General features: G+C 47.6%; 1 long non-coding RNA gene across 1 annotated transcript; it reads right to left on the bottom strand.

The window, feature by feature from the left end:
• Positions 1 to 786: 786 nt before the first annotated feature.
• LOC116986105 lies at positions 787 to 18,071 on the bottom strand. Its single transcript, XR_004415415.1, has 3 exons — positions 17,969 to 18,071; positions 11,139 to 11,146; positions 787 to 835 (listed from the first exon to the last, which is right to left on the bottom strand). It is a non-coding gene; the product is annotated as an uncharacterized LOC116986105 (long non-coding RNA).
• Between the last annotated feature and the right edge of the window lie 441 nt (positions 18,072 to 18,512).

Below are 18,512 nucleotides of genomic sequence, written 5' to 3'. Positions count from 1 at the left end.
GATCACCCCGTACACTAGCACTATCCTACACACTAGGGACAATTTACAATTTACAGATGCCAGTTAACCTACAAACCTGCACGTCTGGAGTGTAGGAGGAAATCGGAGCACCTGGGGAAAACTCACAATGGGAGAAGGTACAAACTCCATACAGACAGCATCCGTAGTCAGGATTAAACCAGGGTCTCAGGCGCTGTGCGGCATCAAGTCTACCACTGCGCCACTGTACTGCCTTGTAACACTAATGTTGTAGCTGTGCAGCACTATGCTCTGCTTTTTGTTAATTTGTTATTTTGTTGTACTTGTGAATGGTTTGACTGTACTCATGTACAGGCTGATTTGTGTGGATGGCACATTAACAATGTTTTTCACTGTGTCTCGGTACATGTGACAATAATAAACAAACACCAATACGAGTTACAGCACTGACGGTGAAATGCTTCTTTTGGCTGTATTTCCTTAAAGGAATGTGTGTGGCACTATATAAATGTAAGTCTAATTGTTTTATTTATCCCTTCCTGTTGTAGACCAGTGGGTGAGAGAGTGAGTTCTGAACAAAATGAAATCTGGGTCATACCAGATAAGGGGCGACACTGTGGCGCAGTGGGTAGAGTTGTTGCCTCACAGCGCCAGAGACCCCGGTTTGATCCCGACCTCGGGTGCTGTCTGTGTGGAGTTTGCATGTCCTCCCTGTGACCACGTAGGTTTTCTCCGGGTGCTCTGGTTTCCTCCCACATTCTAAAGATTCATAAGTTCATAGGTTATAGGAGCAGAATTAGGCCATTCGGCCCAGCAAGTCTACTCCGCCATTCAATCATGGCTGATCTATCTCTCCCTCTCTATCTCATTCTCCTGCCTTCTCCCCACAACCCCTGATACCTGTACTAATTAAGAATCCATCAATCTCTGCCTTAAAATTATCCATTGACTTGGCCTCCACTGCCTTCTGTGGCAATGAATTCCACAAATTCACCATCCTCTGACTAAAGAAATTCCTCCTCACCTCTTTTCTAAAGCTACGCCCTTTAGACGTTTTTTTAGAAAGTGTGTGGGTTTGTAAGTTAATTGGTTTCTGCAAATTGCCCCTATACTGGGATAATATAGAACGAGTGTACGGTGATCGATGGTCGGCTTGGGCCGAAGGACCTGTTTCCATGCTGTGTCTTTAAACTAAACTAAACTAAACTGATGTAAAGCTGAGATGTCGGAGCTGACTGCATCGACCACGGTGATTTATTGGTCTTCCTGAACAGTTAAAAATACCATAACAAAGATAATGTTCATGAATTCCTTAATATGAAACCATGTTTTAGTGCTTGTAACAATAAAGTGGGGAATAAATATGCTTATTTGTAGCTGTCAAGAGCAATAAAAAAGTGGGAGAAAAGCGAGATGTTATTGAAACAATCTATAGGGGCCTGGATGAAATGACAGGGGCACTACTTTTTCACAAGTAAAATATGCCGTTGCTTTCATTCTGGATAAAATAATTATTTGCAGATGTACTGTGCAACACTTAAAGGTGAAAGTCATAGTCTACACTGTTTCAATTATGCAAGAAATCGAGCAAACAAAAAACCAAGCTATATATTTTAGTTTGGAGATAAAGATCCAGCGGGGAAACAAGCCCTTCGGCCCGCCAAGTCCATGCCGACCATCACCCGTTCACACTAGTTCTATGTTATCCCACTTTCTCATGTTCATAATTTCTAGGAGCAGGAACAGACCATTTGGCCCATCAAGTCTGCTCCTCCAGCCAATCATGGCTGATCTATATTTCCCTCTCAACCCCATTCTCCTGCCTTCTTCCCATTGGAAACATAGAAACATAGAAAATAGGTTCAGGAGTAGGCCATTCGGCCCTTCGAGCCTGCACCGCCATTCAATATGATCATGGCTGATCATCCAACTCAGTATCCTGTACCTACCTTCTCTCCATACCCCCTGATCCCTTTAGCCACAAGGGCCACATCTAACCAATATAGCCAATGAACTGGCCTCAACTACCTTCTGTGGCAGAGAATTCCAGAGATTCACCACTCTCTGTGTGAAAAATGTTTTCCTCATCTCAGTCCTAAAAGATTTTCCCCTTAACCTTAAACTGTGACCCCCTTGTTCTGGACCCTTGACATCCTTACTAATCAAGATCTTATTAATCTCCACACTAAAAATATCCATTGACAGCCTCCACAGCTGTCTGTGGCAATGAATCCGACAAATTTACCACCCTTTGACTAAAGGAATTCCTCATCATCTCCTTTCAAAAGGTAGGTCCTTTTATTCTGTGGCTATGGCCTCTGGTCGTAGACTCTCCGACTAGTGGAAACACCCTCTCCACAACTACTCTAGTCAGGCCTTTCGCTATCTCATCCACTCTTTCACACCACGTGCGATTTACCGAGGGCCAATTAACCTACAAACCCGCATGTCTTGTAGATGTGGGAGGAAACCGGGGCACCCGGAGGAAACCCAGGCCATCATAGTGAGAACGTGCAAACTCCACACAGACAGCACCCGAAATCAGGATTGAACTCAGGTCTCTGACGCTGTAAGGCAGCGGCTCTACCAGTTCTACCACTTTTATTGTGCCTGCAGTTCCTAGTGTCTCCACTGTGCCATTGGTGAACTGTCCTTGAGGGTTTAGGTTTAGGCCTAGTTATTATCGTCACGTGTACTGAGGTGTAGTGAAAAGCTTTTGTTTGCGTGCTGTTTTAATCAAATCAGATCATACTTTCAGTCTGAAGAAGGATTCCAACCCAAAATGTTACCTATTTCAATTCTCCAGAGATGCTGCCTGACCCGCTGAGTTACTCCAGCATTTTGTGTCTGTCTTCGGTATAAACCAGCATCTGCAGTTTCTTCATACCGTACATGAGTGCAGCCAAGCCATACACAAGTGCTGTACATCAGATAGCATGAAGAGAAACATATCAGAGGGCAAAATATTGTTTCTCAACATTGTTGCGTTACAGTTCCAGAGAAGATATCCAATATCCGCATTGAGGTAGATTGGAGAATCAGACACTAGGCTAACTTATGGAAGGACCATTCAGAAGCCTGATAACAGAGGGGAAGAAGCTGTTCTCGAGTCTGGTGGTACGCGCTTTCAAGCTTCTGTATCTTCTGCCCAACGGGAGCAGGGAGACAAAGGAATGTCCGGGGTGGGATAAGTCTTTGATTGTGTTGGCTACTTTCCCGAGGCAGTGTGAAGTGTGGATGGACTCAGTGGTGGGGAGGCTGGTCCGTGTGATGGACTGGGTTACATCTACAATTCTCTCCAATTCCTTGCACTCTTGAGCAGTGCTGCTCCTGAACCAAGCTGTGACGCAACCCGGCAGTATGCTTGCCCCTTTCTCCACTCACTCCTCACACTACATCCCAGTCCTCCCCTTGTGCCAAGGGTTGAACTTTCATTTTTACTGCTGAAACATAGTGCAGAATGTAGTTCTCAGTATTGTAGCACATCAATGCCATAGAAAACGTCTAATGTCCGCAATGAGGTGAATCGGACAGTACCCTAGCTTATGGAAGGACCGTTAAGTAGCCTAATAACAGAGGGGTAGAAGCTGTTCCTGAGTCTGGTGGTGCGTGTTTTCTAGCTTCTGTACCCTCTGCTGGACGGGAGCTGGGAAAAAGACAAATGACCGGGGTGGGACAAGTCCTTGACTATGTTGATAGTTTTTTCAAGGCAGCGTGAAGTGTAGATGGAGTCAAAGGGCCAGAGATTTCCAGGCCGAGTAGTTACGTTGACTTACAAATGAAATCTTATTATTAGCCCAGTGTTTTTATATCCACCCTGAAGGCAACATGTACTGATAACATCGCTATGGATGGGGCAGCAGAGTGGAGCAGCTGGTAGAGGTGCTGCCTAACAATGCTAGAGACCCGGGTTCGATCCTGACTTTGGGTGATGTCTGTGTGTGGAGTTTGCACGTTCTCCCCGTGACCGCGTGGGTTACCTCCGGGTGCCCCGGTTCCTTCAGACTTCTTTCTTGAATTCCCCCCGGACGGCTATCGATATCATGCCACAATCTCAACGTGTTCCGTGTTTGTCATAACATAGAGCTTTTCTTCCATTGCCTCCGCCTCTATGAGAAGGAGCCCTCACTGCCCAGTGATGAGCCCATTCTCCCGTCTCCAACCTTCCTCCTTCTCCTGCACTCCCCCGGACGACCATCTATAGCTTGTAGTCAGAGGAAGCTCCCCATTTCTTCAGAGATGCTGACTGACCCACTGAGTTACTCCAGCACTTTGTATCTATCTTTGGTATAGACCAGCCTCTGCAGTTCCTTGTTTCTACACGTAGCCTTGAGAGGCCTGGAGAGTTGAAGTATGTTTCTCTCCGGGGTTGCAAAGCATGAGGTGTGGTAACGGGAAAGGCTAGAAGGTGAAATGAAGATTTGCAGGCCCATGAGAAACCCTCAGCCTCCCCTCATTCCTCCTTTGTGTCTTGTCCTCTCGGATATCTTCACACACACGCAGAAGGCTCAGAGCCAGGCTGATAAATCTGTAGTAGATGCTAATAAATACAATTGGGAACTTCAGGAGAAGCTTCCTCACCCAGGGATCACTGGGAATATGGGGGTCGTTCCCACATGGAGCTGTGGAGAGAAACGGATGTACTTGCACATGAGGCTGGATAGACATGTCTGGGAGAAGGGAACATAAATTAATGTGGTGAAGTTATGAGATTATAGTTTAGTTTCATTTTTTTATTGTCATGTATACCGTGAAAATAATTTAGACTTTAGAGATGCAACCTGGTAACAGGCCCTTCGGCCCACTGAGCCTGCACCAACCAGTGATCACACCGTATACTAACACAATCCCACACGTGCTTGAGATAATTTACAATTTTACCAAGCCAATTAACCTACAAACCTGTACGTCTTTGGAGTGTGGGAGAAAACCAAAGTACCTGGGGAAAACCCACGCAGTCACGGGGACAACATGCAAACTCCGTACAGACAGCACCCGGAGTCAGGATCAGATCTGGGTCTCTGGAGCTGTGAGGCAGCAACTCTACTGTTGTGCCACTGTGCTGCCCGTACATGGAGAATGTAAATGGGTGGCTGATGTCGGCACAGACTTTGGTGGGCTGAAGGGCGCTGCATCTCTCTAAGACTAACCATGACAATTGATGGGCTTTATGGATAAATAAGAGTACAGTTGTATGCCAATGGGTTTGGTCTGTCAGGATGAAGGAATGCAACAGAGAGGAACAGGGGAAGCAACACATTGCAACTGAAGGTAATAAATTAAAGACAGTAGAAGTTGGGAAACGGGTCGGATCCAACAAACGTGGCTGAGAAAATCGACAGCAATGCACAGAAAATGGATGACCCGTCCACTTGGGAAATGAATATCTTGGCCTCAGAACTTGGTTCCTCCATGAACATAAATCAGTTCGGGGAGAGAGGACATAGGCCGTCTGGTTGAAGATGCAAGAGAGACACGGCACAGAAACTGAGAGATGATCGGCGTAAGTAGGGAGAACGAGGAAGGGCAACGTGAAGCGTATGAGCCAGTTCAGTTTTGTTTCACTTAGAGATACAGCGTGGAGACAGGCCCATCGAGTCACACCGGCTGAAAAATCACCCCTACACTAGTTTCACCCTACACACTCGAGACAGTTCACAGAAACCTATTAACCTGCAAACCCTCTCACCTTACACCTGTGGCCTTTAGTTCTTGAACGCATCACCATAATAATAATAATAATAATAAATTTTATTTTCGGGCGCCTTTCAAATCTCAAGGACACCTTACAAAGATTAAACAGAAGAGAAAAAAACATATAGTCGGAGAAAAATAAATAATAAGGACATCATCAATATACAAATTAAAGATAGAAATCGCTCCAAAGACACAAAATCAAAAAACACAATGTGAAGAGAGAGCAGCGGCAGCTAAAGCGTGCCAGCGTCCACTCTCCCTTCCGACAGCCATCTTGGACACAGACTAACATAGTAACTATATACAAAAAAAATCATCCCCCCACAGTGGTTACCACTGTGGGGGAAGGCACAGAGTCCAGTCCCCAACCCCAGTTCTCCCAAATGTCAGGCCTATTGAGGCCTCCGCTATTGCCTCTACGGAGGCCCGATGTTCCTGGCCGTTCTGGCCGGGTGGTGTTGCCCCGGCGTCGGGAGAGTCTCCACAGTGGCTGGGCCACCTGGAACGGCCGCTTCCTAGCAGGGGATTGTCGGCTTCCGAAGCCGACAGGGACGCACCGGGTTGGAGCTCCCAGGCTCCCGATGTTAAAGTCGGCGCCGCCCGCTCCGCTCCGCCGACCCGCAGCCCGGAGGTGTTGAACACGGCGGTCACAGCTCACCGGAGCTTCAGCGCGTCGATCCAGCGCGGCGACCTAGGCAAGGCATCGCCCGCTCCGCTCCACGATAGCGCTCCAGCGCTGTGCCGCCAACGAAGACGAGGTGCTGGGCGGTCCCCGCCAGGAAACGACGCTCCAAGCCCGCTGGTAGGCCACGAAGACGGGGTCACCGGTTCCTCGCTCCCCTCCATTGAGTGTGTCCAAAGCAAGCGTTGTCTGCGAAGGGCGCTCAGCATCGCCAAGGACTGCTCTCACCCCAACCATGGACTGTTTACCCTCCTACCATCCGGGAGGCGCTACAGGTCTCTCCGTTGCAGGACCAGCAGGTCCAGGAACAGCTTCTTCCCTGCAGCTGCACACTACTCAACACTGTACCTCGGTGACTGCCAATCACCCACCCCCCCCCCCGGACACTCCTCCCACAGGAAAAACACTATGACTGTATGCATGTAAATAGATGTATTTATTGAAATGATATTCTATGTCGCTCTTCCAGGGAGATGCTAACTGCATTTCGTTGTCTCTGTACTGTACACTGACAATGACAATTAAAGTTGAATCTGAATTCTGGGTAAAAGACTTTGTGCATTCACCCTATGTAGTAAACACCTCATGTCTTGGGAGCGTGGGAGGAAACCGGAGCACCCGGAGAAAACCCACGCTGTCACCGGGAGAATGCCCAAGCTCCGCACAGACAGCACCCGTAAGCAGGATCGAACCCGGGTCTCTGGTGATGAGAGGCAGCAACTCTACCACTGCGCCACTATTCCCAAGGGAGTTGAGGAAGAGGGAGATGGCTTAACATTGTGCAGAGAAGATTTGGAACGAGCTGCACTGGAGGTAGTTGAGGGTGTTGTGTTGTTAAGCTGGAAAGGGTGCAGTGAAAATTTACGAGGATGTTGCCAGGTTTCGAGGGCTTGAGCTATAGGGAGAGATTGAGCAGGCTATGACTTTATTGCTTGGAGCACAGGAATCAAGAACCAGAATCAATTATCCATAATCAAGAACTGGAGGGCATAGGTTTAAGATGAGAGGTTAGTTTAGTTTATTGTCAGGCATACTAAGGTAGAGCAAAAGGCTTTTTGAAAAAGGGAAAAAACCAGAGGGACAACTTTTTAATGCAGAGGGTTTGTCGCTATGTGGAACAAGCTGCCAGACGGAGTAGTTGAGGCAGATACAATAACAATGTTTAAAAAGCATTTCCATACATGGAAGGAAAGGGTTCAGAGGGATATGGGGGGGACAGGCGGGCAAATGGGACCAGCATAAATGGAGCATCTCGGTCATCATGGAGAAATTGGGCTGAAGGGCCCGTTCCCATGATTCCATGACTCTCTGACTCCATTTTGACAAGCATTGTAAAGGCATAAGATATCCTTGGCCGATCAATGGAGAACCAGAGACAGTTATAACGCTCTCCCATCGGCAAGAAGCTGGGAGAAGGAATGATATTGGCACCATGAACACACAAGAAACTGCAGATGCTGGAATCTGGAGCTAAAGACAAACTGCTGGAGTGACTGCAGGTCAAGCAGCATCTGTATATGGAAAGGGATGATTGATATTTTTGCTCCTTTCCCCCTGTTATCAGACTACTGAATGGTTCTCCCATAAGCTGGGGGTGTAGTCCTAATCTTCCAACCTACCTCGTCGTGAACATTGCACCTTTTTTTTCTGGAACTATAACGCCACAATGCTGCAAAACTACATTCTGTACTCTGGTATTTTTCTCTTTGTCATATTTGTGTATGGTCTAATGACACTCATGTACGGTACGATTTGATTTAATCAGATAGCACACAAATAAAAGCTTTTCACTGTACCTCGGTAAACGTGATAATGAAAAACCAATGCCATTACCAGTGAAGGAGGCTACAGACAGACTGGCCAGAGACACATGGAACTGCAGTTGATGGAATCTTCAGCAAAACACAAAGTGCCAGAGAACTTAATGGGTCAGGCAGCATCTGTGGAGGGAATGGTCAGGTGAATCAGTCTGAAAGGACCTGTCCCAAAATGTGGCCTGTCCATTCCCTCTATTATTTATCTATTTGTTTTTATATTTATATATAACAACTAAAAATTACCTATATACTGAACTGTTTTTAGTTGTACATTATGGGTTTTACAAAGTAACATGTTCACATATTTGTTGTGCTGCTACAAGTAAGAATTTCATTGTTCTGTTTCGGGATATATTACAATAAAACACTCTTGACTCACCAGATGCTGCCTGACCGGCTGAGTTCACCCAGCACTTTGTGTTTTACTCAAGATTCCAGCATCTGCAGTTGCTTGTGTCTGCCAGGTAAGTCAGCGTCTGTGGAAGGAAGAGGGCAGACATTTATCTTCAGAAAGGAGATGAGGAGGAATTTCTTTAGCTACAGGGTGTCAAATCTGTTGAATTCATTGCCACGGACGGCAGTGAAGGACAGGTCATTGGGTATTTTAAACCGTTTGGGGAGGGAATGGACAGGCGACATTTCGGGTCTGGACCCTTCCTCGGACTGTGGCGATATTTCAGGTCAGGTCTCTTCTGCAGACAGTCTGCAGAAGGTCCCGACCGAAACGCCTCTGTCTATTTCCTTCCATAGATGCTGTCTGATCCGCTGAGTTCCTCTAGCACTTTGGTTTTCTGGAATAGGTCCAGTTGGAGAGGGCTGGAGATGTAAACTTGTGGGTGAGAGAATCCTAACTAACAGGAATGCCGTCAAAAGTCTTCCGGTTGCCAACCATCTCAACTCCCCTTCCCATTCCCACACTGACCTTTCTGTCCTGGGCCTCCTCCATTGCCAGAGTGAAGCCACACGCAAACTGGAGGAAGAGCAACCTCATATTTTGCTTGGGTAGCTTACAATCCAGTGGTGTGAACATTGAATTCTCTAATTTTAAGTAAACTCTACCTACACTCCCCTCTCCTCCTCCCTTGCATCCTTCCGCCACCCCGGTCGTTTTACCAGTTGCACAGTTCTCCCCTGGCCAACAATGGACCTACAGTCTGAAGAAGGGCCCCGACACGAAACGTCACCCATCTATGTTCTCCAGAGATTTACCTTAGTTTACAGTTTAGGAAAACAAAGCGGAAGCAGACCCTTTGACCGACCGAGACCACACCGACCACTAGCATTCCCATACATGGCATCCCCATACACTAGCATTATCCTACAATTTACAATTACCACAGCTAAATTATCCTACAAACCTGGACATCTTTGGAGTGTGGAAGGAAACCAGAGCACCCGGAGAATACCCACCCGGCCACAGGGAGAACGTAAAACTCCGTACTGACATTAGTCAGGATTGAACCCGGGTCTCTGGCGCTGTAAGGCAGCAACTCTCCTGCCATGCCGCCCCTAAATGCTGGATGCTGCCTGACTCGTTGAGTTACTCCAGCACTTTGTCTCTATCCTTGGTATAAATCAGCATCTGCAGCCCTTGGTTTCTATGTCTCAGACCATACCAGACAGTCCACTCATTCCTTAAAGGTGCACCAAGCCCAATAAACAATGAATCCCGTTCCCATGTCCTGCCACAAGAAGTTTCTAGTCCTCTCCGCTCGCTGTTCTGCTCACCCCAGCCCTGTCCCTGGATCGTACAACAAATAATCAGAGCAAAATTCCACAGAATATTCCCACGGTGGAGACCTATTAATCTTACTCTGGCTGTTCAAGGTTTTCCACCGAAGGTCAAATGTTCAATGGAGGGAGAAAGATTGGCTGGTTTTATTCCACTTGCCTCCAACCTCTTGCAGATATTGTTTGCTTTTATTTATATCAAGCGGCGGCGGCCTTGCTTCCAGGACCGCTGAGAACAATCGCGAGGTTGGGTTTTGCTCGGGGCTTACGGCTCAGGGGTTGTTTTCCTCCGTGCAGCCTCGCTTGCTTGTTTTTTAAGAGCTCTGAACGCTGCTTGACCTGCTGGTGCCTCCGAGCAGCTCCCCAGCCTTGGTGGGGGGTGGGAGAATGAGGTAGTAGGTGTCAAAAATAGTGTTTATACACATTAAAAAATCTATAAAGGTTAATTAGCGAAGCACGGAGGAGATTTATGGGAAAAACCAGAAGAGTCTGGGTCCTCCTGTGGGTGATAATCATTCAACCGATTGGCTGGAATGAGAGGAGGGTGACATCATGTATGTACGGGTTCCAAGTCTTGCTCCTTTGCTTTCTCAACGCTTCGGAGAGGCAGAACCTTGATTCGCTCGTATCCTGCCCTCTCCTCGTGATCTCGGCCCTTCCGATCTCGCCGTTAATGCGTCCAAACCCCACCCCAGCGTTCTGAGCAGGTGTCAAAGGGAGGGTTAGTACTCACTGTCAGCCCTTGAAGCAAAGTTCAGAGGTTCATTGCACATGGCAGAGCAACTCAGCGGGTCAGGGAGCATCTTAGTTTTAGAGATACAGCGTGGAAATGGATACTTCAGCCCAACGAGTCACTGAAACAAAGCCACCTCAACATGACTCATCTTCCATGCTTCCACCTACAGTGGCTGTCTCACAGCGCCAGAGACCTGGGTTCGATCCTGACTACGGGTGCTGTCTGTATGGAGTTTGTACATTCTCCCCATGACCACATAGGTTTTCTCCAGGTGCTCCGGTTTCCTCCCACACTCCACAGACGTGGAAGTTTGCAGATTAATTGGCTTCTGTAAAATTTTAAAATGTCCCTAAAGTGTGGGATAGTGTTAATTTAGTTTCGTTTAGAGATACAGCACAAAAACAGGCCCTTCGGCCAACCGGGTCCGTACCAGCACCGCACATTTACTCTAACCTGCACACTCGGGACAATTTACATTCATACCAAGCAACTTGACCTGCAAACCTGCACGTCTTTGGAAAGTGGGAGGAAACCAGAGCACCTGGGGAAAACCCACGCAGGTCATGCTGCAGAGAAAACAATCCAAGTTTGTCTGACCTCTCCTTGTAGCTAATACTCTCTAAACCTCCTCTGAATCTAGACAGTACGTGAATGGCCAAGGCTAACAAATGATGAGTGTTTGACAGCACTGGGCCTGTACTCACTGGAGTTTAGAAGGATGAGGGGGGGGGGGGGGACATCATTGAAACTTACAGAATAGTGAATGGTCTGGATAGAGTGGATGTGGAGAGGATGTTTCCACTATTTGGACAGTCAAGGACCAGAGGGCACAGCCTCAGAGTAAACAAACACTCCTTTAAAAAGGAGGTGAGGAGGAATTAATTTAGTCAGAGGGTGGTGAATCTGTGGAATTCGTTGCCACTGACGGATGTGAAGACCAAGTCATTGGGCATTTTTAAGGCGGGGATTGACAGATTCTTGATTAGTAAGTGTGTCAAAGGTTATGGGGAGAAGGCAGAAGAATGGGGTTGAGAGGGAAAAATAGATCAGCCACAATTAAATGGCGGAGTGGACTCAATGGGCTGAATGGTCTACTTCATACTACTCTGACTTATGAACTTATGAACAACAGTGCTAATGTGAGTAGATGGTACTATGGGTTGTTACAATGAATAGTACCGACATGGTCGGCCGAAAGGGCCTGTTTCTGCGATGTACGACTTAATGACTGAAGTCTACATGTCCTTAACAGTCGTTGCCCTGCTGAGATAAAAAGTCAGAGGATGATTTTTCTCTAAGAGGGCGGCACGACGGCGCAGTGGTAGAGTTACTGCCTTACAGCGCCAAAGACCCGGGTTCGATCCTGACCTCAGGTGCTGTTTGTATAGAGTTTGTATGTTCTCCCTGTAACCACGCACATTTTCTCCGGATGCTCCGGTTTCCTCCCACACTCCAAAGATGTGCAGTTTTGGAGGTTAATTGGCTTTGGTAAAAAATTATAGATTATGCGTGTTCACTGGTCGGTGCGGACTCGGTGGGTCGAAGGGTCTGTTTCCATGCTGTATCTCTAAAGTCTAGAAGGGAAAACGAGGAGGGATCTGGAGCTGGACTCAGTGGCATGTTTGGCAGAGCTGTCACTGGGAGGTTGGCTTGGCTCTGCTGTTCAAGGGCCAACTTGAACAAACGCCCTCTGTTCTCGTCTCTCTCCGGCACAGGTAACTAAAGTTTGTACATGGAGCTGGAAGCCGGCACTGGCACTGCGTTTTGCCGCTCCGCCAGATCTCCATATCCTCAGGGCTCGTTTGTTCAGTCAAAGGGACGTACGTCAGTGTGTAGATGTCCCAAATGGCCAGGGGCTGGAGTCCCACCAAGGCACCAACTGCCCACAGCACCAGTGGGTGGTTGACCTTGGATCAGGCATCCAGGGGGTCTAGGTGTGGGTTTAGGTTTATTGTCACATGTACCGAGGTACAGTGGAATTCATTCTTGTATACAGTTCAGTAAAAGTATCACTATACATAAGCACTTAGATATATCCTAGATAAGCATCTCAGATACACTACAAGTGTATACTAGTACACTAAGTATACAGAGTCGCTAGTTTGGAGCCATTTACAAGTACCAGATTGTAAGTGTGGGTTCATGGCCTAACCATGAAGGCCCGTTGTCCTGGCAACGTATCAATCCTATTCTCCTGCCTGCACATGTGTATTGTATGTGTGTGTGTGTGTTTGTGTGAGTGTGTGTGCTCACATGTTTGTATGAGTGCGTGTGTGTGTGTTCAAGTGTGTGTGCTTTTGTGTGTGTGTACGTATATGTGTGTGTGTATCAATCAATCAGTCAATCAGTTTTATACGTCACTTGCACATAAAGTGCAAGTGAAACGTGTGTGCAAGTGCAAGTGCATTCACATATGTATGTGTGTTTGTGTGTGTGCTTGTGTGTGGATGTGCACCTGTGTAGTGTGTGTACGTGTGTGTGTGTGCGTGTGTGTGTGCAGCATGTACCTCAGTCGTGCATGCCAACACTGTCACGGGGCCATGGATTTTATTTCCTCAGACACAGAGCTCGGAGTTTAACTGAATTTTCCATGGTTTGTATTTGTGGTTATTTATCTGCTTGTGGGGTTGTTGCAGGAAGGCATGAGACACACTCGGGGTGAGGTGCAGACACGCTGCCTGACGGCTCTCCACAATGCACAGGTGTGTGCGCGCTGTACACTGACTGCCCTGACACGTGAAGCCCCAACAGAATACATTCCACCCCCCGGCCGTCACACTCCGAAGATTGATGTCGACTGCACGCTCCAAGATTTATGTTTGCAAGGCAGCGTTTGCCTTTCTTTCCCCCCTCAAACGTGGTCTCGCTGATCACAGCTGCTTGGGGAGACGATGAGGAAATCAAGACGAGCTTCTCCCTAACGCAGCAGGGATCTCGAGCTGCCTTCCGGCCACGTGTACTCCAGGGCTGGCTGTGGAGCAGATTCTCAGCAAGGAGGCATCTCGGAGGGGCAGCCTGGTGGTGGGGAGCATCCACCTCCACCTCGTTTCCCAGCTTCTTGGAAGGTCCACCAACAATAGGATCTTCTCAACGTCGCCCACCATCTTGGATATTTACATCTCTTCAGCAACATTGGGTCTAAATCCTGGAACCCTGGAATCGAGGGTGGCAAATGGAGCAGCGGTAGAGTTGCTGCCTCACAGCGACGGCATCCTGGGTTCGATCCTAACTATGGGTACTGTCTGTACACAGTTTGTACGTTCTCCCTGTGGCTGCGTGGGTTTTCCACGGGTGCTCCGATTACCTCCCACACTCCAAAGACGTGCAGGTTCATAGGTTAATTTGGCTTCTGTAAATTGTTCCCAGTGTGTAGGATAGTGCCAGTCTACGGGGTGATCGCTGGTCAGTGTGGGCTCGATGGGGTAAAGGGCCTTTTTCCACGCTGTATTGGACCTGTCCCACAGTCGATTTTCCTGCGACTGCCGCCGACTGTCAGAGTCGTAACCGGTCGCCGAAAAGCTGGCGACTGGACCCCCCTACGATAATGTCTACAACAACCTACCACCTAGTCGGCATCAAGCTACAGCAAGCTACAGACAACCCGCGACCCATTAGGACATCCACCTACGACCTCACCTACGATAACCTATGTCCACCCGCGACAAGCTACGACAAGGTAAGACAATTCAGTCGCCGGTACCTGTCGCCGGTTGACGTAGTTAGTCGCAAATGGAATTCACCGGTCAGCACCAGCGACAACCTGCGTCATCCTGGCGACAACCTACAACAGCACCTACATCAGGAAAAGTCAAGCTACGCTCATTGACGTCAAGCCAACTGTCGCCAAAAAGTTTTGAACATTTCAAAATCCAGCAGCGACCAGAAAAACGCTACGATTCTTTGGGCGACTGAGAAGACTACTCGCGACCATACAGGCGACACCCCGGCGACCATGTGGCCTGTAGTCGCCTAAAAAATTGCGTAAGTGGGACAGGGGCATATCTCTATCCTAAACTAAGGTGGAAGCACTTTTGAAGTCAATGCTTTCATTAACGCTCAGGTCTAGCTGCTAAGACGATGAGTCCTGTTGAGGTGACTCCGTTTTATCAACGCACCAGGCCATAATTTGTGTTGAACAACCTCTCCGGATCTGAAAATCCTATTTTCTGGGGTGAACAAATGTTCCCCGAAAATAGACACAATCTGTAGTAACTGTAGCGATTTGGGCATCATCTGTAGTAACTCAGCGGTTCAGGCATCATCACTAGAGAACATGGATAGGTGATGTTTCAGGTCGGGATCCTTCTGCAGACTCAGTTTAGGGGGTGGGGGGAAGAGAGCTGGGAGAGAGGAGGGGCAGGACAAAGTGTGGCAGGTAACAGATGTACATAGGCAATGGGGGGGGGGGGGGAGGAAGTGGTTTGTCAGGCAGATGGTTGGAACAAAGGCCAGAGATGAAAAAGCAGAAGGTGCGAGACAGAAACATTAAACAGATGCAAATTGTGAAGCTAGAAGAAGGAATATGTGGAAGGGAAGGAGGAGGGGAGAAATAGGTGAGTCCAAGTGGAGTGCAGGGGAGGGGTACTGGAGGGAGAAAGGTGGGTGTGAGGGAGAAAGCAGAGTGGGGAGGGGGGGGAAATGGTGAGAATCACCGAGTCAGGAAATTCTCCCGCTGTGCCACTGCGCTACTCATCTTCTGCTTTCTCCCCTTCTACTACAACCAGTCTAAAGAAGGATCGCGACCCAAAACGCCGTCTGTCCATTCCCTCCACAGATACTGACTGACCCGTTGAGTTCCTCCAGCTCTTTGTGTTTTGCTCATGATTCCAGCAGCTGCAGTTCCTTGTGCCTCTTGTTCTATCATCTCAATGGCCGTGGTCTTGTTCTGATGTTTAATCCCTCAATGACATTGTCAAGGGGTGACAAGAGATAAATCATCAAGTAGCTGTACGGATGGAAGTTTTTTATAAAATACACATTTATCAAAGAGAATGCAGCCAAATTAATAATTGGTTCCTTACCCACTGAAGTCGGTCCGATGTTGGATTACCATAGTGACTACTAATTCAAATTTGACAACAATTTGACAATGGAAAAAGCTAAATTAACGCAAAAATCTGATGTAGAAATAAGAAACTGCAAATGCCGGTTTACCAAAAAAGGACACAAAGTGCTGGAGTAACTCAGCGGGCCAGGCAGTATCTCTGGAGGACATGTCTGAAGAAGGGTCCCGGCGTGAAATGTCACATATCCATGTTCTCCGGAGTTGCTGCCTGACCTGCTAAGTTACTCCAGCACTTTGTGCCCTTTCTGCATAAATCTGATGTTGCAAATCTGAAATAAAAGCAGAGAAGGCTGAAGACACTCAACAGACCCATAAGTGTCCGTAGCGAGAGAAAGACAGAGTTCATGTTTTGGTTCTTGCGCATTTCCATCCAGAGATGCTGCCTGACCCACAGAGTACCTCCAGCACTTTGTTTTTTTTCCTTGGAGTGCAGGAGGCTGAGGGGTAAACTTATAGAGGTGTATAAGATCATGAGGGGAATAGGTAGGGTGAATGCACACTACTGAGTCTTTTACCCAGGCTAGGGGAATCAGGAACCAGAGGACCTAAGTTTAGGGTGAGAGAGGCAAGATTTAATAGGAACCTGAGGAGCAACTTTTTTACACAGAAGGTGGTGGGCATATGGAACGAGCTGCCAGCGGAGCTAGTTCAGGCAGGCACTTCTACAGAAGTGTGAAAACGCACACCAACAAATTCAGGGAGAGTTTCTTCCCAGCTGTTTTCAGGCAACTGAACCATTCTCTCACCAACTAGATCCTGACCGCCCATCTACCTTATTGGAGACCGCCTGCATATCTTTCATCAGACTTTACTGGCTTTATCTTGCGTTATTCCCTCTATTGTGTGTATGTATACTGTGGACGGCTCAATGGGAATCATGTCTAGTTTTCCGCTGACTGGTTAGCACGCAACAAGGACACGTGACAAAAACTAAACTAAACATTTAAGAGACATTTTGACAGGTATGTGGATAGGAAATATTTAGAGTAATATGGACCAAATGTGGGCAGGTGGGACTCTTGTATATCGGGCATCTTGGTCAACATGGGCAAGTTAGGCTGAAGGGCCCGTTTCTGTCCTGTATGACTGTGATTCTATGACTCTAATGTTTTGGTTCGATGGCATTTAGTGAAATGCAAGGATTGTGAAGCAAAGATGTTTAATTAGATCTACTGGTTTAGTTTAGTTTAGAGATACAGCGCGGAAACAGGCCTTTCGGCCCACCTCCGTGCCGATCAGAGATCCACGCACACTAAAACTATCCTACACACTAGGGACAATTTACAATTTTACCAAAGCTAATTAGCCTACCAACTGTACGTCTTTGGAGTGTGGGAGGAAACCGGATATCCCAGAGAAAACCCACATGGTCACGGGAAAAATGTTCCAACTCCGTACAGACACCACCCATAGTCAGGATCGAACCCAGGTCCCTGGCGCCGTAAGGCAGTAACTCTACCGCTTGCGCCACTGTGCTGTCCTTAGACAGAGAGCAGAGGCCAGTCAGTTCAAAAGGCAGAGACGGGGAGAGACTGGGGATGGGAGGGGTTGGGGAACTGGGGGTTGCCTGAGGAAGGATAGGGGATGAAAGGGGAGCTAGACCATCAGCTACACCAGTTCTCCCGACACACTTCCCCTTCTAACAAGGCTCTTGCTCTTTGCTGCCTTCTAGGCATTAAACAGCATCCAACGTATTTATTTTGGACAAGTTATGTTATTCTGTCAGCACCTTTAATGTAAAGATATCCAGGGATACGCCGTCCTGAAATGTTGGCAAGGTCACAAAATTGACATGTAAAATAAAGATGATGAAATGTGTGTGCAGTCGGCTTTTATGCATTTCTGTCATTATTTCCATTCGTTACATGAGTTTTGTTTTGTGACTTACTGAATTGAAGGCTGGAAGTTTGTCAATAGAACTCTCCGCACCACAAAGGCTCAAAGTATTATGGAGTGAACCGTTGCTAAAAATTCCCATCACATTCCCATTTTTCCCAATGCGTCACTCTCCGCTGGCAAACGGGATCGATTGGGAATAGCACCCACTCCAGTTGGCCCAAGCAGCTGATTCCTGTCTCTGTGATATCCCTGGGAACTGCCTGTTCACACTAGTTCTATGTTATCCCACTTTTGCATCCACTCGCTACATTTAGGGGTAATCTACCTTAATACTATAAGAGATAGGAGCAGAATTAGGCCATTCAGCCCATCGGGTCTGCTCCGCCCTTCAGGACATGGCTGATCTATCTATCCCTCTCAACCCCATTCTCCTGCCTTCTCCCTGCAACCTTTGTCCCCCTTACTAAGCAAGACTCTATCAATCTCTCCATTAAAAATACCATATCTTAGCCTCCACAGCCGCCTATGGCACTGAATTCCACAGATTTACTTCCCTTTGGCTAAATAAATTCCTCCTCATCTCCATTCTAAAGGTACGTCCTTTTATTCTGAGGCTGTGCCCTTGGATTCTGGGCCCTCACACTACTGGAAACACCTAGAGGCTAATTAACCTACAACCCTGCATGTCTTCGGGATATAGGAGGAATCCGGAGCACCCGGAGAAAACCCACGCGATCACGGGGCAAACTCATGGAAGACAATGGATGAGGTCAGGATCGAACTAGGTTCTCTGGCTCTGTGAGGTGGCGGCTCCACCAGCTTTGCCAGTGTGCTGCCCACTCATTTGTGTATATTGTCTGAGTGTATGTACCCGTGATGCTGCTGCAAACAAGATTTTAATTGTACCTGTACCTCTGTGGAATTGTCTGCCTCAGAGGGCGGTGGAGGCAGGTTCTCTGGATGCTT

Source organism: Amblyraja radiata, chromosome 23, assembly GCF_010909765.2.
Source record: "Amblyraja radiata isolate CabotCenter1 chromosome 23, sAmbRad1.1.pri, whole genome shotgun sequence".
Lineage (NCBI taxonomy): Eukaryota > Metazoa > Chordata > Chondrichthyes > Rajiformes > Rajidae > Amblyraja > Amblyraja radiata.
The sequence above is the reverse complement of the archived record's forward strand: the minus strand, read 5'-3'. Positions and strand labels throughout refer to the sequence as shown.